Source organism: Pithys albifrons, chromosome 26, assembly GCF_047495875.1.
Source record: "Pithys albifrons albifrons isolate INPA30051 chromosome 26, PitAlb_v1, whole genome shotgun sequence".
Lineage (NCBI taxonomy): Eukaryota > Metazoa > Chordata > Aves > Passeriformes > Thamnophilidae > Pithys > Pithys albifrons.
In genome coordinates this window covers 1,631,847-1,653,867 of record NC_092483.1, presented here as the reverse complement: position 1 = coordinate 1,653,867, position 22,021 = coordinate 1,631,847, and the positions used below count along the sequence as shown (strand labels likewise).

Genomic DNA, 22,021 nt, shown 5'->3' with positions numbered 1-22,021 from the left:
TGGAAAAGCTTTGATTCCATGGTTGCTGTGGTCTTGCCGGGTTTTCCAGAGCGGGAGCGGGCGGTGCCGTGTGTGGGTACCGCGGCGGCGTTTCTGCGAGCGGCGGTGCCCACGGCGGTGCAGAAGGATGTTCAGGGGAAAAATCGCCTTGCAAAAAGTGACTTTTTTCCCTTCTCTCCGGTAGATCGAGGTTTTTACGGGCTCGTTCTACCTCTAACAGCATTTTTCTTACAGCTGCATATGACGGAATGAGCTGTAAAAATTCTTCAGGTGCAGTTTGCACTAAGTTCCACAAATCTGCTCCAATTTTATCACACACTTCTATGGAAAGCGTGGAATTGGCATCTGTTAGGTGCCTTCGAGTGAAACACCAATCCAAAAATTCCTGTAATGCTTGTCTTTCAATGTTTGTTTTTGTAACACGAGCTAGTTTCTCAAATTTATCAAGCAATAACTTCGTTTTAGTCGAGTTGGAATTTCCCATGTTTCTTTAACTCACCGGTTCGAAGGTCGTGGTTCCTTCAGTCCACGTTCTTTCAGCAGCTCTCAGGGCCACTACACAAAACTCCCAAGTTTACAGGAGACAGAAGCTCTCAGGGGCTTCTCCACAAAGCACCCAAAAAAACTGGGGCATAGCAGCTCTCAGGGGCCACTTCTTAAGGCTCTAGGCAGGTGTGCAGGTGGGTTTCATGTTCTGAGACACGTTCGGGGTCACCATTTGTTGTCGCCACGCTCTAGAGAGGACTGCACACACCAATGTGATGTAAAGCAACTCCCAAGTTTATTCAAAAACACAGGTATATATGACCTCAAGTGACCCCGCCCCAGATGCGGTGGTCTGACTCCAATTGGTTGAGGCTGGAAACATGTCCTTTTAAGGTGAAAACGAAACTTGTAAGGTGGTCACTCAGGCCCACCTGAATCGGGCTGCAACAGAGAAGGATCAAAATTGCTTTATTAATATACTATGTTTATGTTGTCATAACATCAGAAGCAATGAATTTCATTGTGAATGTATATTCAGTCTGGTCTGCCTGTCCTGATTTGGGTTGTTACCTCTGGGGTCTCATTAAAAATAGCACCCAGACTGTGGGGAAAACAGGCGGAGATGGTTACTTCCACCTTTTCACCTCTGCTACAACAATCATTGAAAATATTGAGCTTCCTTTTGATGTTCGGGACAGCATAATCTTACTGTTAGTGCTGTTAGTGTTGCTTTGTCTCCTCTGTACTGTATTCACCATGTTTAGGGTCAGAACTGGGCTTTCTAAGGAGGCTTGCTGGAGGCCTGCCCTGGGAGCGGATGATGTTGAGTGGCACGGGAAGTGGGAAGATATGGGCCAGTATTTGGAGACCTTCTCTCCTCAAATGATCTGGAAATTCACCCCGGAACAACTGCAGGACCCTGCCAAAATGCTAAGCTATGTGAAAGGAAGATGCTCTGGCAGTCCCAGAGATGTGCAGCTCACAGCAACCTGCTGGGCCCTGGCCACTGCCTACCGCACACTGCTTGGTGTGGTACAGCATCATCAGGAGGAGGACAAAAGGAACAAATCCACAGGCACCATGTCCACCCAAACCATGGCTGAGCCAGAGAGGAGAAGAGATACATCAAGCAGCACCATGCCCACACAAACCACAGCTGAGCCAGAGAGAAAGGGAAACAAATCAACCAGCACCATGTCCACACAAACCATGGAGGAGCCAGAAGGACAACAGAAACCGATAGCAGTTGCCCCTGTCCAGAAAAGAAAATCAAAGACCAAATCAGTTCGTATAGCGCATGACGAGGAAGAGTCAGGACCTTCATCTCAAGCAGAAGAAATGGAGCCAGAAATAATCACCCAGTCCCTATCCCTGGGAGAGCTGCGTGAGCTCCGGAGAGAGTTCACACGACAGGCAAATGAGTCCATCTTGACCTGGCTACTTCGAATCTGGGATGCTGCAGCCAATGATACAATTCTAGATGGGAGTGAGGCAAGGCAGCTGGGATCCCTTTCTCGAGATGTTGTCATTGATCAGGGCATTGGAAAGAGACAGGAAACTCTCAGCCTCTGGCGGCGACTGTTGTCAAGCGTGAGGGAGAGATATCTTTGTAAGGAGGACCTCCACGTACAGCAAGGACAGTGGAACACGATGGAACAAGGTATCCGGTGCTTAAGGGAATTAGCCGTACTGGAGATAATCTTTTCAGAGGATGAGAGATTCCCTAAATGTCCAGATGGTGTCCAGTGCACATCCCAGATGTGGTTAAAATTTGCACGACTTGGGCCAGAAATGTATTCTCGCTACCTTGCAACATTGCAGTGGAGAGAGGGAGAAGACAAGGTGGGTGCACTGGTCAGCAAACTTAGGATTTATGAAGACACTGTCACTGCTCCATTACGAGCCCACTTCTCAGCTTTGGAAATAAAACTGGCTGAACTGGAAGAGAAGATTAAGGAAGGACTCTTCCATAGCTCTCCAGAACAAACGAGAGTCCCTGCCATCAGAAGCAGGCGTCTTCTGGCTAGGGAGAAAGGGTACACTCCACGCGGCAATCTGTGGTTTTACCTCCATGAGCATGGAGAAGATATGAGGAAGTGGGATGGGAAACCCACGTCTTCCTTAGCAGCTCGGGTACGTGAATTGCAAAGAGGCACAACTAACACAGGGAATTCTTCAAGGTTGAAGGCTGCTCCGGTCTCTCGTGGGCAAGGCTCCAGACAGTATAGGAATGATGATGTTATGCCCGATCCTCTTGAAGGAACCTCCCGGTCATATTCACAAGGAGAGTGCAGTGAATACCATGACCAGAACTAGGGGGGCCCTGCCTCTAGCCAGGTAGAGGAGAGGGACAATCAGGTTTATTGGACTGTGTGGATTCGGTGGCCTGGCTCATCAGACCCACAGAAATACAAAGCTTTAGTGGACACTGGCGCACAATGCACGTTGATGCCATCAGGATACGTCGGGGCAGAATCCATCTCTATTTCTGGGGTAACAGGGGGATCCCAACAGCTGACTGTACTGGAAGCTGAAGTCAGCTTGACTGGGAAGGAATGGCATAGACACCCCATTGTGACTGGTCCAGAAGCCCCATGTATCCTTGGCATAGACTACCTGAGGAATGGGTATTTCAAAGACCCAAAGGGACTGCGTTGGGCCTTTGGCATAGCTGCTGTGGAGACAGAGGAAATCAGACAGCTGAGCACCTTGCCTGGCCTCTCAGAGGACCCTTCTGCTGTGGGACTGCTGAAAGTTGAAGAACAATTGGTACCGCTGGCCACAGCCACAGTGCACCGTCGGCAATACCGCACTGACCGAGACTCTGTGACCCCCATACACAAGATGATTCGTGAGCTGGAGAGCCAAGGGGTGGTCATCAAGACTCACTCACCCTTTAATAGCCCCATATGGCCAGTACGAAAGTCCAGTGGAGAGTGGAGGCTGACGGTGGATTACCGTGGTCTCAATAAGGTCAAACCCCCCCTGAGTGCCGCTGTGCCGGACATGCTGGAGCTTCAGTATGAGCTGGAGTCCAAGGCAGCCAAGTGGTATGCCACCATCGACATTGCCAATGCCTTTTTCTCCGTTCCGTTGGCAGCAGAGTGCAGGCCGCAGTTCGCTTTCACCTGGAAGGGGGTGCAGTACACCTGGAATCGACTGCCCCAGGGGTGGAAACACAGTCCCACCATTTGCCATGGACTGATCCAGACTGCACTGGAAAAGGGTGAGGCTCCAGAACATCTACAGTACATCGATGACATCATTGTATGAGCGAACACAGCAGGGGAGGTTTTTGAGAAAGGAAAGAAGATAATCCAGATTCTCCTAAGAGCTGGTTTTGCCATTAAACGAAGTAAGGTCAAGGGACCTGCTCAGGAAATTCAGTTCCTAGGAGTGAAGTGGCAAGATGGGAGTTGCCAGATTCTAACAGAGGTGATGAACAAAATAGCAGCTATGTCCCCACCGACCAGCAAGAAGGAAACTCAGGCTTTCCTAGGCGCCGTGGGCTCTTGGAGGATGCATATCCCTGAGTACAGTCAGATTGTAAGCCCTCTCTACCTTGTGACATGGAAGAAAAATAATTTCCGGTGGGGCCCTGAACAACAACAAGCCTTTGAGCAGATTAAACAGGAGATTACCCATGCAGTAGCCCTTGGGCCAGTCAGGACAGGACAGGATGTGAAGAATGTGCTCTACACTGCAGCCGGGGAGAATGGCCCATCCTGGAGCCTCTGGCAGAAAGTACCTGAGGAGACTCGAGGACGACCGCTGGGATTCTGGAGTCGGGGATACAAAGGATCTGAAGCCAGCTATACCCACACTGAGAAAGAGATCCTGGCAGCTTATGAAGGAGTTCGAGCTATCTCAGAAGTGACTGGCACTGAGGCACAGCTCATCCTGGCACCCCGACTACCAGTGTTGGGCTGGATGTTCAAAGGAAAAGCTCATTCAACCATCATGCCACTGATGCCTCATGGAGTAAGTGGATCGCTCTGATCACGCAGCGAACCCAGAGAGGGAATCCTAATCGCCCTGGGATTTTGGAAATCATCACCAACTGGCCGGAAAGTGAGAGCTTTGGATTGTCCTCTGAAGAAGAAGAGGAGCAGGCGACACGAGCTGAGGAGGCCCCGCCATATAACCAGCTACCAGAAGAGGAGAAGCGATATGCTCTCTTCACAGATGGCTCTTGCCGCATTGTAGGGACAAGCCGGAAATGGAAAGCAGCTGTATGGAGTCCTACACGTCGAGTTGCAGAAGCGACTGAAGGACAAGGTGGATCAAGTCAGGTTGCAGAGCTGAAAGCTGTTCAGCTGGCTTTGGATATCGCTGAACGAGAGAAGTGGCCAAGACTCTACCTTTACACTGACTCGTGGATGGTGGCCAATGCTCTGTGGGGATGGCTGGAGCGTTGGAGAAAGGCCGGCTGGCAGCGCAAAGGGAAACCCATCTGGGCGGCTGAGATGTGGCAGGACATCGCTGCCCGGGTAGAGAAGCTGAGTGTGAAGGTCCGTCACATAGATGCTCATGTACCCAAGAGCCGGGCTAATGAGGAGCATCGTAACAACGAGCAGGTGGATCGAGCTGCCAGGATTAAAGTCTCTCAGGTAGATCTGGATTGGCAGCACAAGGGAGAATTGTTTCTAGCTCAATGGGCCCATGATGCCTCTGGTCATCAGGGCAGAGATGCGACATACAGATGGACTCGTGACCGAGGGGTGGATCTAACCATGGACAGTGTCTCACAGGTTATCCATGACTGTGACACATGTGCTGCATTCAAGCAGGCCAAGCGGGTGAAGCCTCTATGGTATGGTGGACGGTGGTCGAAATACAGGTATGGGGAGGCCTGGCAAGTTGACTACATCACACTTCCCCAAACACGCCAAGGCAAGCACTACATGCTGACCATGGTAGAGGCAACCACTGGATGGCTGGAGACATACCCCGTATCTCACGCCACTGCCTGTAATACCATCCTGGGCCTTGAAAAACAAGTCCTGTGGAGACATGGCACACCAGAAAGAATAGAGTCTGACAATAGCACCCACTTCAAGAACAGCCTCATAGACACCTGGGCCAGAGAGCACGGCATTGAGTGGGTGTATCATATCCCCTACCATGCTCCAGCTGCCGGGAAAGTTGAGCGATGTAATGGACTGCTGAAAACCACCTTGAAGGCGTTGGGTGGGGGAACTTTCAAACACTGGGAGCTGCATTTGGCAAAGGCCACCTGGTTGGTCAACACCCGGGGCTCCATCAATCGAGCTGGCCCTGCCCAATCAGAACTCTTGAATACTGTAGATGGAGATAAAGTCCCTGTGGTCCATATGAGAGGTATGTTAGGAAAGACTGTTTGGGTTAGTCCCACCTCAAACAAAGGCAAACCCATCCGACGGATTGTCTTTGCTCAAGGACCTGGTTGCACTTGGTGGGTAATGCAAAAAGATGGAGAAACACGATGTGTACCACAAGGGGACCTAATTTTGAGCGAGAAGAGTTTGTAATGTTTCATTGTATATATGTATATATATATGTATAGGTAAAAAGGGGGTTAATTTGGGAATGACTAGATGGTGTAGAATAAGGGGTGGATAATGTCCTAGTTCAGCAGGAGGGACCAGCTAACCCTGTGTGGGGGCGATCAAAGCTGTGCATTCTACCCCCTCTATTCATTCCCCAAGGACAATGGACCATTAGCAGCAGCTGCCCAGGGAGCCATTATCACCTTCACACCCAGCCTGGGGGGGGCGGAGCTGCTAATGGGCCACCAACAGTTCAGTACCCCCCAGCTCCCAGAGTTAATCACCCATTCTGTGAGTCCCCGCCCAGGGGGAGGGACTGGGTGCTCTCTGAGGGTACATAAGTGGTGGGTAGGAAGACCTCGGGAACTTCTCATCGGATCCAGAGGAGCCGCAGGACCTCGACAGGAGGAGATCACCGTTCTCGCCCAGACCACAGCCCTCACCTGCACCAACAGGTTTTTCGTTTCCTTTTTCTCTGGACTTGGGGGAGCCACAGGGGTCTCAGCACAAGGGCAAACAAACCCCCTTGGGTTTGTGCCCCAGGACACTGGGTTATACTGCTGGGGTTTTGTGAGTTGAAAGCAATTTCCCTTTTGTGTCAGTGTTGTTATTGTAATATTATTGTTAAATTTTAGCTCTGACTTATAATCTCTCTCGTGGTGAGTTCATTTCCCCTGCTGGTTCGCCTTTAAACCAGCACAATTGGGATCAAGGATAATGGGGGGTTTGGCCCCTCTGGAGCAGGAGCAGAGCCCGGCAGGGAGGTGGGCTCGTGTCCCTCGAGGGTCTGAGTTGCTGTCCATGTGTCACCGCAGCCACAGGAGCCACAAAGAGCCACAGCCAAGGGTGAAGCTACTCCAGGTAGTGTGAAGGGCCTCTGGAGGGACAGAGCAATGTGCTGAAAGGGCTCCAGGTGGTACATCCCTTCCTCCTCCTCCCCTTCTTCCTCCTCCTTTTCACTGCCATGAATTAATATAGATATTATGTGAATTAAATATATTTTATGTATTATCTATATTATTCTGTCTTTATTATACTTACTAAAATATTAATATTGTATTATAAATTTTTAAGATATTATTTTAAATGGCAGTTTAATTATAATTTTATTATGTTTTAATTGTGTAATCTATTTATTTATTTGCAAATTTTATATATTAATTTTTATAATAAAATATATTTAAAATAGTAGTTTAATTTATATTACTTCATTATATTTCCATGCATATTTTATGATTAATTTATTTGTGTTTGTTTATTTATATATTTTATATAAAATTATTTGAAATATTTTAATTCTAATATATTGATTATAATTTAATGCCATATTTATCTTTTATTAATGAATTTATTCATTTTTATTTATTTCTATATTATATATATTTTAAATGTTTTATATGTTCTATATATTTATATAATTTTATTTAGTAATTTTAATATTTTATTTTATATACTTAATAATTAAATATATATTTTTTAGTTTCTACCTATTAAATCTATTTATATTGAAATTATTCATTATTAAATTTTTGTTGATTAATCATCATCCCACTATGCCCTGTGCCCCCCTGTGCCACAGAACCGACACCACTGTGCCCTGTGCCCCCCCCCTTCGTCTGCAGAGTGTTGCCAGAGGAACAGGAAATCTTTGCACAGACGCCCAAAAACTCAGGGAGAGATATCAGAGCACAAAATGGGTCTGAAATGAAGCAAAGCTGCTTTTTATCCCAACAGCCCTTGGATAGTCCAAGGTGGAGGGTGCTGGGTGTGTTGTTCACCCATCTCCACTCCTGCCCTGACCATACTCCAACCCACACTGGCTACAGGTTCCTGCCTGGAACAACCTTCGGGTTCTCCTGGGAAATGGAGGTGACCAGTTGTTCCAAAAATCTCTCTGGGGAGAGATTTTCATGGGATGCAAAGCCACTGAATAAATGTGAATCCCAAATCCATGGGGATCAAGTGTCCCTGGGCCCTGAACACCACCCCAAACCCTCCTCACTCCCCTGGCCACCTGAAAACCCAGGACTTTGGGGTCCTTTTCAAGCTTCCTTCTCCTCCCTTTTTCCCATTTGTGTCCCATTCTGGAGCACCACAAGCTCACAGTCCTGATCTTCACAGCTTCTCTTTCTATGAGCCAAGTTTCCCAATTCTTGGAGAGCCAGGAGCTCAGGGAGCTCAGAGGGTGCAGCAGCCTGGGACACAGGGATGGAGTGGAGCACCTGGAACCTTCTGGAATGGGATCAGTTCCCAGCCCTTGGCAGGGCTGGGAATTGGTGGCCGTGGGACCCTCCAGCCCTCGGCTCCTCCCTCAGCCCCCTCCCTCCCCTCCCAGCTGTGTTGGCTCCTCTGGGCTGCTTTTGGCCACGAAGGAAGGGTCTTGGAGGCAAAATTGTACTGATTCTGGAGGTTTTCCAGCTTTTCCCTGCTCTTTTCAAGTCCAGATCTCATTTTAGAGACCACCAAACCCAGCTCTCCCCATGAGTCTGGAAACCTCAACATGGGGATAGAGAAGCAAATGGACCGCAAAGGTAAGAGACCCAAAAGTCTTCCCAGAGCTTGAAATAAGCATTTTTCTGCAAAATACACTGACTGTGACATTTCTTGGCTGGAGAAGGTCCATCCCCAGGACGCATCAGATTGACACAAACTGTTTCCCCGGCCATGACAAGTCCTGAGAGCAACACTAACCTCGGACACCCTCTCACATTGTGACTGAGGCAAATCTGGCCCCAAAAAATGGCACCAGCCAGGTCTTTTATGTTTTTTAAAAACATGTTTCTACATTCTGCAGCCTTCCCCTGTTCCTGGGGAAATGGGGCTGACCACAGCCAGGGCAAGGGGCTTACTGAGAATGCAGAAACAGCTGCAGGGTCAATGCTTGGGCCAAACAGGATGAAAACAGCTGGAAATTCATAAAATTGAGTCAAAAAGCTTTTAATTGAGGTTCTTGATGTGAGGTTGAAGCATGTCAAGGACTGGAACTCTGCAGTCACAGCAGGTGAGCAGGAGACAGGTGCTACTGTGTATTTCTTCCTCCAAATATGGGCTGGGAGGGACTTGAAATGGCTTTTTCTGTTGGTTTTGACTCAATCTTTGGCTCCTGACAGGAGCTCTGACCTGGATCACAGGGACGGCCCCACTCCCACTGCGAAGGGATGAGTCTGGGGTTTGATTGGATTTTACTTGATCTTTATTTTGAATTTTCTTCTCCCCTCCCTGCCGTATCATTTTCCACCTCCAAAACTCACATTTTCCCCATATTTGAGATACTTGGACCATTCCGTGAAACAACCACCACTTCCCAACCTTGTCCTCTCCTTTTTCTTCGTGTTTTTGGGTGTTAAGCCCAGTTTTGGACCAGCCCCAGAACCCTCCAGCAGTACCTGTTTATAGAGGTACAATGATGTTTTTTTCTCATGTATCCAAAACCTGAGGAAAAAACACGGGAAAAAAATCAGGAAATTGCCCCAGTTTCTTTCAGCAGCAGGAAACAGGATAAAAGAGGATAAACCCAAAACCACGGGGAGCAAGGCAAGGACTCCAACCCCTCTCTATGAGGAGCAGCAGCAACAACAACTGAGTGGGACCCCCATTCCCAGCTCCCTGCACTGCTGAGGGGGGAGGAAGCACAACTGGGAAGAAGGAAGGGGTGGGGGGAAGGGGTTTGTCGGGTTTAGTTCTACTTCTCATTCTCCTGCTCTCATTCTGGAAGTAACAACTTAATTCACATGCCCACTCGGAGTCTGATTTGCCCGCGATGGTGCTCAGGGAGGGATCGCTCCTGCTCCTCATCCCAACTCCCGAGCCCTCAGTTGGATTTTCTCTGCCCTGCCCGCTCGCAGAGGGAGGGAGAGCGGCTTTCGTGGGTCCCGCACCCAGCCAGGGCCCCCGCCCCCCGCGAGCTGTCCCGCAGCTCCCTCCTCAGCCGGCACGGATCCCATCTGCTCGCAGAGCCCGGGCAGCATCTCGGCGGCTCCGCAGAGGACTCGCTGCTCCCTCCGGGCTCACAGGGACCCCCCCGGCCTCCCCTGTGCCCCCCGCAGCCCCTACCTCACCATCGGAGCGCTGAGCCTGGCCCCGCTGGCAGCTCCCTCGGCCCTCGACAGCAGCAGCAGAGCCCGCGGGGCCCGACCCAGCGCCAGGGGCGGCCCAGCAGCGGCGGAGCGCGGGCAGCGGAGACTGCGGCGCGGGGAGCGCCCGGGGCACCGGAGCGGCCCTGCCCGATCCTGCCTGGCTCTTTCCAGGCCCAGGCCCAGGCCCCGCCTTTCCCAATCCTTCCCGACCCCTGTCTGGGCGCTGCCGCCGCTTGGGGTAGGTGGGGAAGTTCCGCCCGGAGAACGATGGGCGAGGCCAGCTGGGTGGAGCTGGAGGAAGCTCCGAGCGCCCAATGGCTGCTGTGCCTGTCATTGTTTGACCTTAAGCGCCCATTGGGCATTTTCGCCGTCACTCTTCGCTGCCACCCACCAAATTGCCATGACAACGCGCAGTCGGGGGTGGGTTGCGAGGGAGTTGGTGTTGGTGCCTGCGCAGTGATGGGCGGAGACCCGGATGTGGAGGGTGAGGTAAGGAGGCCGCGCGTTTCCCCCCCCCCGCGTCCCGGAGCTTTCCTGGTTCCCTTCCTGTTGCTTTCCCCGTTCTGTTCCCGGAGCTCCTTTTTCTCGGGACCCCCCGCTCCGTGTTGGCCATGACAGTGAAGGTGGAGAAGCCGGGTAAGCCACTCCCCCCACCCCGGGACTGCTTTCAGGCCCCTCCCATCACCCCTGAAAACCCCCTGAGATCCCGAAGCCCTCACCTGGGATCCACAGAACTCCCCTAGGATGCCCCAAATCCCCTCCTGAATTTTTCAGAGCGCCTCAAAACCCCAAGACTCTCCTAGAGGCCCCTAAAACACCCCAGAGGCCCCACAAACTTTCACCTAGACCGTGCAAACCATTTCCAACCCCCAAATGACCTGCATGGTTAGTGGGGAAGGGTGTGACTCCTGGGGATAGGCCTGTGCAGGGCTGAGGGTTGGACTCCATGATCCTTGGGGGTCCCTTCCAACTTGACATATTCTGGGATTCTGTGACACCAGTGCATGAGGAGCCCCTTCCCCCCAAAAGAACTGTGGGTGCCCCCTGTGTGGGGAGGGGTCCCAGCCCCACCCTACAAAGCCTCGAGAAATGGGGAAAAGCCCTCCTGCAGGTGGGATGGGCATCATTGTCTCCCAAAAGCCACTTGTAACACCTCAGAATTGGGGATATAATGCCTCTCAGCCACCAGCAGAGCCAGGGTTAGGGTTAGGGTCTACCTGCTGTGCTGACGAACTCATCCACCCTCCAGGGTAAGAACTTGTCTACCCGCTGGAGTGACAGGTCAGCCCCCTTTGCTGACACAGAGAACAGGTCTACCCGCCTGGTCTTTGCAGGACTTAGAGAGTGAACACATCTATCCGCTCTACTAAGAGAGAGAGCAGGTCTACTCGCTGGACTGAGAGAAAACGGGTCTACCCAACTGTCCTAATATACGTGCCCAGACAGGGGGGAACCCAGAACTACAAAGTGAAAACACCAGAGAAGGAGGACATCTGGGAGGGATTTTTTGGCTTAACCTCCATATTTTGGAGTGAGTTTTTGCTGAATCTTGATGTTTTGCAGTTTTGACGTTTGTGAGGGGTTTTTTCCCAGACTCTTGGTATTTTGGAGCTTTTTATGGACACCAGGTGCCTGGTTACTTCTAGAGAAGGGGAGCAGAGAGGAGCGATATCAGAGCTGGGGGACCTCCGGCAGGCTGGAGAGGGGGGAGTGTGGAAAAGGGGGAGCCCCAGGAACCCCAGGACCCTGAAACGGGGACCTGGAGAAGGGGGAGCCTGCACAGGGAGGACCCCTGTGTATTCAGGTGTGATGAGATGCTTTCATTTTTGGTCCATGTCTGGCCTTGCCACCTGCCAAGTGATAGAAAACAAGAACTTATAATTGGAACTTGGGCCTTGAAGGAGAAACATCTTGTGTGCACTGAGACAGTTTGGTAGCTTGAATTTTTAACGATGTCTCGTTTCAGCCTGGAATCCCCATGAACCCTCCCTGGAACAATTGGTCAAAGAACCTTCAAGGTAATTAACAATTAACTAATTTTCTAGAAGAAATACACAATTTTAAAAGCAATTCCCTCAGAGCAGCTGTCATTATTTAGTTTACAAAGCCTAGAATTTACTGAAAATTGCACAGGGCTTTACTTGTGTATCAAAAGAATTATAAAATAAGGAAAATGTTATCAAGCAAGTAGAGGGTGACAAAAACAGTGGATAAAACAAAATAAGTTATTTAGACATTAAAAATAAAACATTGGAAGATTCTGGTGCAGAAAGAAAATAGTGACTGAATAGACTGAATAAAAAAAAAGGGATCAAAAATATAAGAAAGAAATAGTATTTTTTCTTAGTGCAAAAGGTTTTTTCTGGGTGTTGTGATATTCTGAATGCTAATGTGCAAATTATAATAATATATAATTAAAGTGATATTGTAAAATACTATAATAAATTATATAATAATATGGAAAAATAATGTATAAAATTGAGTTTCTGAGTGCTGAGATGACTTTAAAAATAGTTTGGTATTTATACAGGTATTTAAAACATTGACAGTAAAATTTTAAAAAAAACCCTTGTATCAGCCAGTGATATCCACAACCTCAGCTGTTCACATTTTCCTGTGATCTAAATATCTTTTCATACTCCAAGTCTAAAATTACAGTTCATGCATCAGCTTTTATCCACTGAGGTTTCTTTCTCCTGGTTGTAAGGAGAGTGGAACTGGGTGTGCATCTTGACAATTAATTATTCCTAATTAATATTTACACCCTGGATCTTCACATGGTTGGAGCAACCTGAGACAGAACACACATATTTTTTAGTTTTCTTCTTGTCACATAGAAGTACAACTGTGGAACTCAGTCCCTAAATTATCTTTTTCCATTGGCAAATTACAGGTATTGGACACCATCCCAAAATGTTGAGGGACAGTTTTTAATGCCACACTTTTCAGTACTTTCAACTGGGCTGAGGGACTGTAGCAGTTCTAATAAGATATAATTATAATAATATTGTAAACTACTATAATAAAGAATATAATAATATTGATAAACTAATGTGTCAAATTGATTTTTTGAGTGCTGAGAGCACTTGAAAAATAATTTGGTGTTTATACAGGTATTGAAAACATTGATGCTAATGTCTCACTAAACCAGCCCTAAAACTAGACTTAAAACCAGCCTTGAACCAGCTCTTAACATGTACTAAAACCAGTCCTAAAACCAGCCCTCAACAAGCCCTAAACCAGAAATAAGTGAGCCCTAAACCCAGCCCTAAACTGGCAGGGGGTTGGAACTGGATCCAAGGCCAGAGGAAGAGTTAGGTTTTTAACTAATTCCTGAAGCTCAATTCACAGAATCACAAGATTGTTTGGGTTGGAAGGGCCCTTAAAGCTCATCCCTTCCCAAGCCCTGTTGTGGGCAGGGACACCTTCCACTAGCCCAGGTTATTGTCATGTTTCCCTCTTTCCAAGCAGTGAAGGATTTACAATATTTCCAAATCAAACCTCTGACTCTCCAAAATCTTGGCTTTGACTCTCCAAAAGCTGCCCAAAAGCTGAAGAACTGCCTGCAGGGTGTGACCCCCTCCAGCCCACTGGAATGGGGAGGGCAATCAAGGTGAAACTTGTAGGTTGAGGTAAGAACAGTTCAATAAATGAAAACAAAGTAAAAGACAATATAATGGTAAATAATAATAGTAATGATAATAAAAGGGAAAAAAACCCAAGTGATGCACATTGTAATTGTTCACCACCAACTGACTGATGATACCAGACTCCCCTGTCCCAAACCCACATCAGTTCATTCCAGGTAACTCTCCCCAGTTTATATACTGGGCATGACATGCTGTGCTGTGGAATATCCTTTTGGCCACTTCAGGTCACCTCTCCCAGCTTCTTTCTTTTGGGAACCTCCTCATGGCAGAGCAGAAGACAAAGCAAACAACAAAACAGAATCCTTGACTTGGTATAAATATGACTTAGCAAACAACAAAACATCAGTGTGTTATCAACATTATTCTCCTTCTGAATACTAAACACGACACTGCAACAGTGCCTGAGGGGAAATTAACTCCATCTCAGCTGAAACCAGGACAATATCCAGCCTCTACTCCATCCATTAATGTCATGCCAAGTATCACACTTCCAATTCCCCATCACCTTCCCTAGTTCTCTCTTTTAATAGACACACAGAGATATCACTCCCTTAGGGAAAGGAAAAGCTCTGTCAAGTGTTCAAAAACTGGCCACAAAAATGTCTGTTGAGTTCACTCAGGCCATGACTTTGGCCTCCATCCCTCGGAACAGTCTCTCCAGCAGGGAAGGTGGTGTGGGGTGTTGGATTGTTGCAGGTTGCACATTGGAGCCAGTTCTGATTCCAGCACTGCTGCACTAGGCCAGTTTTAGAACAGTTCACTCTCCCTTGGTGTGAGGGCAACGATCAGAGGGAAGTCCAGGCTGAGATGCCCAGAACAGCTGTGGGTGAGATAAATGCCATGAGGTGCTCAGGGGAGTTATGCCCCTCCAGCCACCACAGAAGGGATAATGCCCAGTGTTGGATAGTTACCAATGTCATATAATTAATCCATTGGCCATTCTCACCCCAAATCCAATCCCGTCAAGGCACACACCAGAGTTCCCCTCCTCCCACATAACCCCCCAAATGCACCCAGGACAAAAGCAACCCCTAAGTGGGATTGCCTTTGCCTGAGGCAGGAACAACCCAGAGTGTTTTTCCCAGCATGTTTTAATGGGCAGTGCAGGAATTTTGTCCCCTTCCACAGGACCTAAACATTTTGAATGGGAGGCCCAGCCCTATTGGGAGATGCCCCAGTGTGGACTGACCCAGTGGCCTTTGCTAAATGTGCATGCCAATCTTTCCAGATCCCACCACCCACTGCTCTCCGTGTGCTCTTTCCCTGTCCATTGCACCCTTGGATCTTCCCAGAGGCTGCTGCATGGCAGGGGATGGGATTCACCCACTCAGGGCCAGGTTCTTTGGCCCAGGTGTCTGTCAGGTTGTCTTGGAAATGAGTTCTGTTGTCTAATTCAATTCTTTCAGGGGTTCAATGTCACACTCATGTTCCCTCCTATAGGCCCAGGACAGTGTTCCAGGCAGTGCCATGGGACACGGGATATTTCCAGCCTTCCTGTGGTTGTTTCCACCACCATAAGCACGTCGCCCTTGCCATGGGGGGTTTGGGGCAGTGTGATACAGTCTGCCAGGCCTCCCTTTATTTCTATTCCAGCCATTGTCCTCCATCCCAGAGAGGCTCCACCTGCTTGGCTTGTGTAACTGCAGCATATTTCACATTCATGGATACCCTCTGCAACAGTGTCCATGATTAAGGTCAGCCCTAAATCACAAGCCCATCCATATGTTCCTTCTCTGCCTTGATGGTCCGAGGTGTCCTGGGCCCAGAGAGCCAGAAATAATTCCCCCTTTTGCTGCAAATGCAAAGGCACCTGAGGCACTTCAATGCCAGGAGCCTGACCCACCTGCTGGTTGTTCTGCTGTTCTTCAGGGGCCTGACTCTTGGGTACAGGAGCACCCCCATGACACACCTTCACAGCAAGTGCTCCACCCTGGCACTGATACCTTTGCCACAAGGCAGCAGCCTAGATAGGTTTGCCCCTGTGCTGCCAGTTCTTTTGCTGCCACTGCTGCAACCACCCCACTGGGCATTTGCCCTCATCATGAGAGGGAAAAGAGAATGCATGTGCTGGAGTCCTGACCTCCAATTTTAAGATGAGAAGTTGCAAGGAGCAGCCCCAGAGGTGCAGGGCAGCTGCCCAAGGTGATGGTGGGACAGAGGGAGTTGTGCAGGCCTGTAGGGGCACAGGGGTTGTGCCCTGGGCTGGCTCAGGAGCAGCTGGATGTGTCTCCTGCTGTGCTGGGGGGTGCGTGTGTGGGCCCTGCTGGGCACAGTGAGGAGCAGCTGCAGCTTCCCCTTGTGCCAGGGCTGTGTCTGCCTTTGCTACTGGACACAGAGAGGCCCAATTGGGCTCCTCTTGTGGTGCCAGGGGCACCAGGGGTGGTCAGTGCCCTCTGTGCTGCTGCTGAGTGCCAGGCAGGGCTGGCTGGTTCTGTGTGTGTGACAGTGTGCCCTGGGCCCTGCAGTGTCATAGTGTGTGCTGGGTTCCAGGAGGCCCTGCAGGGTCACAAGGGCCCCTGGGCACTCTCAGGCCCCACATCACACAGCCCTGCCGGTTCCCTCACCTGAAATATTGGGGCATTTTTGGGCTCCACAACAGAAGGAAGAGATTGAGCCATTGGAGAGTGTCCAAAGGAGGTAACCAAGATGGGCAAGGCCCTGCAGGGGCAGCATGTGACGAGCAGCTGAGGGCACTTGGTGTTTTCAGCTGTACAAGAGGAGAATTAGGGGAGACCTCATTGCAGGTAAAACTTCCTGGGCAGGGGGAGAGGAGGGGGAGGCCCTATCTCTGCTCTGTGGGGACCAGGGACAGCACCCATGGAATGGCCTGGAGGTTTGTCAGGGCAGGGTTTGGTTGGATCTTAGAAAGAGGTTTTACCCACAGAGGGTAGTAGGCACTGACCAGGCTCCCCAGGGCAGTGGGCACAGCCCCAAGGCTGCCAGAGCTTCAGGAGTTCTTGGATGATGCTCTGGGGCACAGGGTGTGACTCTTAGGGATGGGCCTGTGCAGGGCTGAGGGTTGGACTCCATGATCCTTGTGGGTCCCTTCCCACTCACCTATTCTGGGATTCTGTGACACCAGCTGGGCTGGTCCAGGTTCACGAAGAATTCCCAAAAGAACTGTGGGTGCCCCCTGTGTGGGGAGGGGTCCCAGCCCCACCCCAGCAGGTTTGGAGGAAGAGGGGACATCCTCCTGCAGGTGGAATGTCCATCAAACATGGGTGCCCCACAAGGTGCTTGTAACATCTCAGAATTGGGGAGTATAATCCCCCCCCCCCCAGCCCCCAGTGGAGCCAGGGGGTCACTGCAACCTCCAGAATGAGGGAGTGGGAGTCCAAAAAGCCTTTTATAACCCAAAAAAACTGGGGGAAAACTGAAGGATCGACCTGAAAATCGGGTAATCTCACTTCTCTCCAAAATGTGAAGGATTGACCGCATCTACTGAATATCAGGAGAGGGACCCTAAAAGATGTTTTTATCCCTCATAATTGGTTGAAAGCAGCAGGATCTTCCCCAAAACAAGCTCCCTGTGTCCCTCCCTGTGGGGCCCCAGTCCAAGTGCAGGAGCCACACATCCCCCATACTCCCTCACAGCACTCCCCTCAAGATAGGAGGGTACCCCAAAAACTCCCTGAGTCATTCCAGACTTCATCTTATGCCTTTCAAATCCCAACCCATCCTCCTCCAAGCTCCATCCCAACCCTTCCAATTTCATTCCACCCCTCCTGGTCATTGAATTTCCCCCTGTCTGGTGCTGACACCCCATAGGTGGGTTTTGGGGGGCTTTTGGGAGGTTGTTGGATTAAGGCATTTTGGGGAGGGACTGTGTCACTTTGGGTGCGATCGACGCATTATGAGCTGACAGATTGATCCTTCACAGAGTATAGACTGAAAAGTGATGGAGAAGAGTCACTCAGCCTGGATGCTCTAATTTTTTTTTTAAACTCCCCCAAATCCCCCTAGAATCCTTAAATCCTGCAGTCCTCCCCAGAATCCCAAAGAAATGGTGGGGCTTTAGATGTCTTTTTAAAATTTCTATATTTTTAGCCCAATTTCAGGTAATTTTAAAGGAATGCAGATAGATCAAAAGAAAATGAAAAGCAAAAAGAGTCACTATGTGAGTGTGCATAGGGATGGGTTGGTTGCCCTACAGTCAGGGCCATAGACAATTACACTCATAGAATTATTCAGTTTAGAAAAAAACTGGAAGATCATTCAGGGTGGCTTGAGGCCACCAGAAGAAACAAGTGGATGGAGCAGGTAAGATTTTCAACAAATCCCATCTTTCCAGTGAATTTCCAACATTGGTCTGTGACTTGATGCATATTCCTCCCAATGCGTTCACTCAGGTGCTTACGGCGAAACAGGAGGATATGGAGATCACCAGCCGGGTGTCTTTCTAACGTGGGTCACTATCGGTGGATGATGGTGTATAGGGGGAGCCCCTTGTACCGAGCTGGGCTGTGGACTGACAGTCAGAAGAGCTCAGGCACAGCAGTCATCAGAAGGCTTGATCAGAAGGCTTGTAACTTAGGGAGTTTATTCAAGATAGATTAACAGACAGTTCTTCACAGCTCATAGTAGAAGTAGATAGTTCCATTAGTTCCTATTACATCACCTCACATCCTAGTAGATCTAGATCTAACTAACTCTCACGCAGTAACAACCACACCTTTTATGCACTCTCACATCCAACATGCCACCACATAATTGGTTAACCAATTCACCTTGCATACACCACAGCCTCTCATTGGCTACAAGCCACCACACATACTCCAGGTAGCTCTGTTCTCTTTAAGGTAGAACTCCAAACATCTTTCCTTAAGGGATGCACTTACACTCACCCCTACAATGGTGACACCAAATATTGGTGGCAGGTCTTCGGCTCAGAGGAGCACAGTGATAACCAGCTCTAGTGATATCAGCTCTTTTAGTCACCACCCCTCCAAGCCCAGGACGGCTCCTTCTGCACCGGTCCGATGCAGGTCCCCAGAAAGAAGATCCACACTCGTGACTCGGTGGCCACAGAAGAAGCAAGTTTATTGGGAGAGCAGTGTTTATATAGGGTACGAGGGGAAGGTTCTAGAGAAAGGGGCAGTGCAAAGCCTCCCATTGGTTCAGGGGTATGCAAATGAGGGATCGAAACGAACCAATGGGGAACAGGGGTGGAACTGTAACCATATAGGGAAAACTACTGCAATGCAGCAAATGAGAACCAATGGGGAAGAATGGCGAGAAAGGAACTCTAAGGGATTATGGGAAGAAGAACTAGGATAGGTATGACTAAGGGAAAAAAAAATAGGGAAGACATATTAGTGACGCAGTTTTAATTCAACATTAGGGGCAATAGAAATCGTCCACAGTATTCTCCCACAGGTCACTGGGAATATGGGTCACCAGGTCTGTTCCCACCGAGGATCCTCTGATGAATGATGGATTTGGAGCAGCAGACAAAGCTCTTCCCACAGTTAGGGCACTCTTAGGGCTTCCATTACCGGTGGGTCTGTTGGTGTCTGGTCAAGTGAGAGCTCCGGTTGAAGCCCTTCCCACACTCCCCACACTTTTATGGCCTCTCCCCGGTGTGGATGAAATGGTGCCTGGCGCAGCTGGAGCTGCAGATGAAGTTCTTCCCACAGTCAGTGCAGTATAAGGGCCTCTCCCCTGTGTGTGTCCGCTGATGTACGAGTAGATCTGAGGTGTTCCTAAAACTCTTCCCGCACTCAGAACAATTATAGGGACATTCCATAGTGTGAATCTTCTGGTGGCGGATTAGGTGGGAGTTGCGGCTGAAGCTCTTCCCACATTCAAAGCATTCATAAGGCTGTTCCCCAGTGTGAATGAGCTGGTGGCGGATCAGGGTGGAGCTGCAGCTGAAGCTCTTCCCACATTCCTCACATTTGTAGGGCTGTTCCTCAGTGTGGATGTGCTGGTGACAGATCAGTCTGGATCTCCAGCTGAAGCTCTTCCCACATTCTGAGCACCTGTAGGGACTCTCTCTCGAGTGTACCTGTTGGTGGAAGAAGAGTTTGGAGATCTCGCTGAAGGCCCTAAAACATTCCAAGCACCTGTAGGGCTTCTCCCTAGGAAGAAAATTAACGTGCACGACCAGGTCACAGCACCGACTGAAGCTCCGGCCACCTTCCCTGCACTGCATAGATGTTTCCTCCTCAGAGCACCCTCTTCTGAGTCGAGACCTCCTCCTTGTGTTGGATCTCCATGGATTTTCCTCCCTGGTGACTTCCTGTGCCCTGGAGCCATTCAAAATGGCCTCTGCCACCAGGTTCTGCTGGGGGGATTTGTCCTCCCTGCTCTCTTTGCTCAGCTTGGGGCCTGGGGCAGGAAGGAACAAGGACAGGCAGGGCATTTGCCTCTGGCACACAGGGAATGGTAAGGACATCCTCCCAAACCCAGCCCCGGCAGGACGGCGTCGGCAGCGGGGTTGTCCTGCAGAAGGGACCATGCTTGGCTGGAAGATGCAGCACAAGACAGGGACAAAGGGGCACTGACTTCCTCCTCACCTGCCTGGGGGTCCCGGGCCATCTTCCTCTTCCTCACAGACCCCTCCTCATCCCAAAAAGTTTTGGGAAGAGAAATCTTGGTCTGGGGGAAAACATGTGTGAGCACTTTAGGTTAGGGGTTCCTCATGCCCAAAAGTATCTTTAGAAGTCAACAGGCATCTTGTGTCCATAAAAAACTCAACAACACCAAGTTTCAGCCAAAAAAAACCTCTCAGGTGTTCCTCTTCTCTGGCCTCTCCACTTTGGAGATATTGGGCCCCCCTGTCCAGGCTACTGGGGTTCTCCTGTGTATTGGAGGTCCTCCCTCTCAAGGGTCCCTGCCCCCTCCAGCCTTCTGGGGCCCCAGGGAATCCATTCTGCCATTGTCCTTTTTCCTGGGGTCTCCCTGCTTAGGGATACTGGGGCTTTGAAGCTCCAGAGGTCCCTTTTGCCCTGACTCTTTGCTTTGGGGTTCCAGGTTCCCGGGGTCCCCCCACTCCCAAGCTCCCTACTTCAATTTCTGTGGGGTATAAAGAGTACGACCTCTCCAGGCCCCCCTTTTAGTCTCGTGGCCCCCCTGCCTGGGCACTTTGACCCCTCTGGGCTCATGTCAGGAACCTGGACACCTTGAAAGGGGAATGCACACAGGGATGGGGTGTCCCAAGGCATTTGGGGGCAGCAGGAGGCCTCGTGAAACCACCTTCTACACCCTGGAGTGGCTCTTTGGGGGCCCTTGGCTCCTCAGGGCTCTTCCTGCAGCCACGGAACTTGGAGGGACCCTCCTCCAGGTGGGACCTCCAGGTGTTCCAGGAGCTTTGGGCTCCTCCTGGCACAGACTGGGGGCAATTGGGATCATCCTGGTAGAGACTGGAAGTGACTGGGATCATATCACTGGGAGTGACTGTAACCATACTGGGGGTGACAGGGACCATGCTGGAGGGAAACTGGGACCACACTGAGGGCAACTTGGAGTAACTGGGTCTATACTGGGGGCTATTGGGCAAGATGAAACCATGGTGGGATAGACTGGGGTCATACTGGGACTGTACAAGGGGCAACAGAGTGCAACTGAGATCAAACAGGGAGCACATTGGGAACAGCTGAGCCCGTGCTGGGGATGACTGGGATCATAATGGACTCATACTGGGAGTGACAAGTATAGGGGTGACAGTGTGTGTATCCCTGAAGGAAAGCAATTTAGAGTGAACCCTTTAGGAGAAGAGAACTACTTGTAGTGTGTGTGGTGTCTTGTGACCAATGGGATGCTTCTGTGTATGTGAGGTGAATTGGTTAACCAATAATATCATGACAAGTTGGATATAAGAGGACATAAAAGGTGTTGGTGTTACTAAGAATAAAACTCTTAGTTGTCCACCTTCTGATCAAGCCTTCTGATGCTGCTGTGCCTGAGCCCTTCTGACCGTCATTCACACTGCCCCCTTAACCCAACTAAGGGGACCCCAATAACAAGGAGCATGGCTGGTGCAATGAGGACCCTGTTGGAGGCAACCAGGAGATACTGGGAGCAAATGGCATCACACTGGAGGTGACTGGAATCATACAAGGAGGGACTGGGAGTATGCTGGTAGCAACAGGGATATACTGGGAGTGACTGGGAGGATGCTGCTGGCAATTGGAATGTATTGGGAGTGACTGGAACCATAGTGAGGGTAAAAGGGAGCACCTGGAAGCATGCGGGAGGCACCTGGGTTAATACTGGGATAATACTGGGAGTGACTAAGATCATACTGGGGATGATTCAGGTTGGGAGTAACTGGCATATA

At 49.8% G+C, this 22,021-nt stretch overlaps 1 pseudogene; it reads right to left on the bottom strand.

Annotated features, from left to right (window-relative positions):
• The window catches only part of LOC139682997 (zinc finger protein 436-like), a 50,184-nt pseudogene that overhangs the window by 16,252 nt on the left and 11,911 nt on the right, over nucleotides 1–22,021 (bottom strand).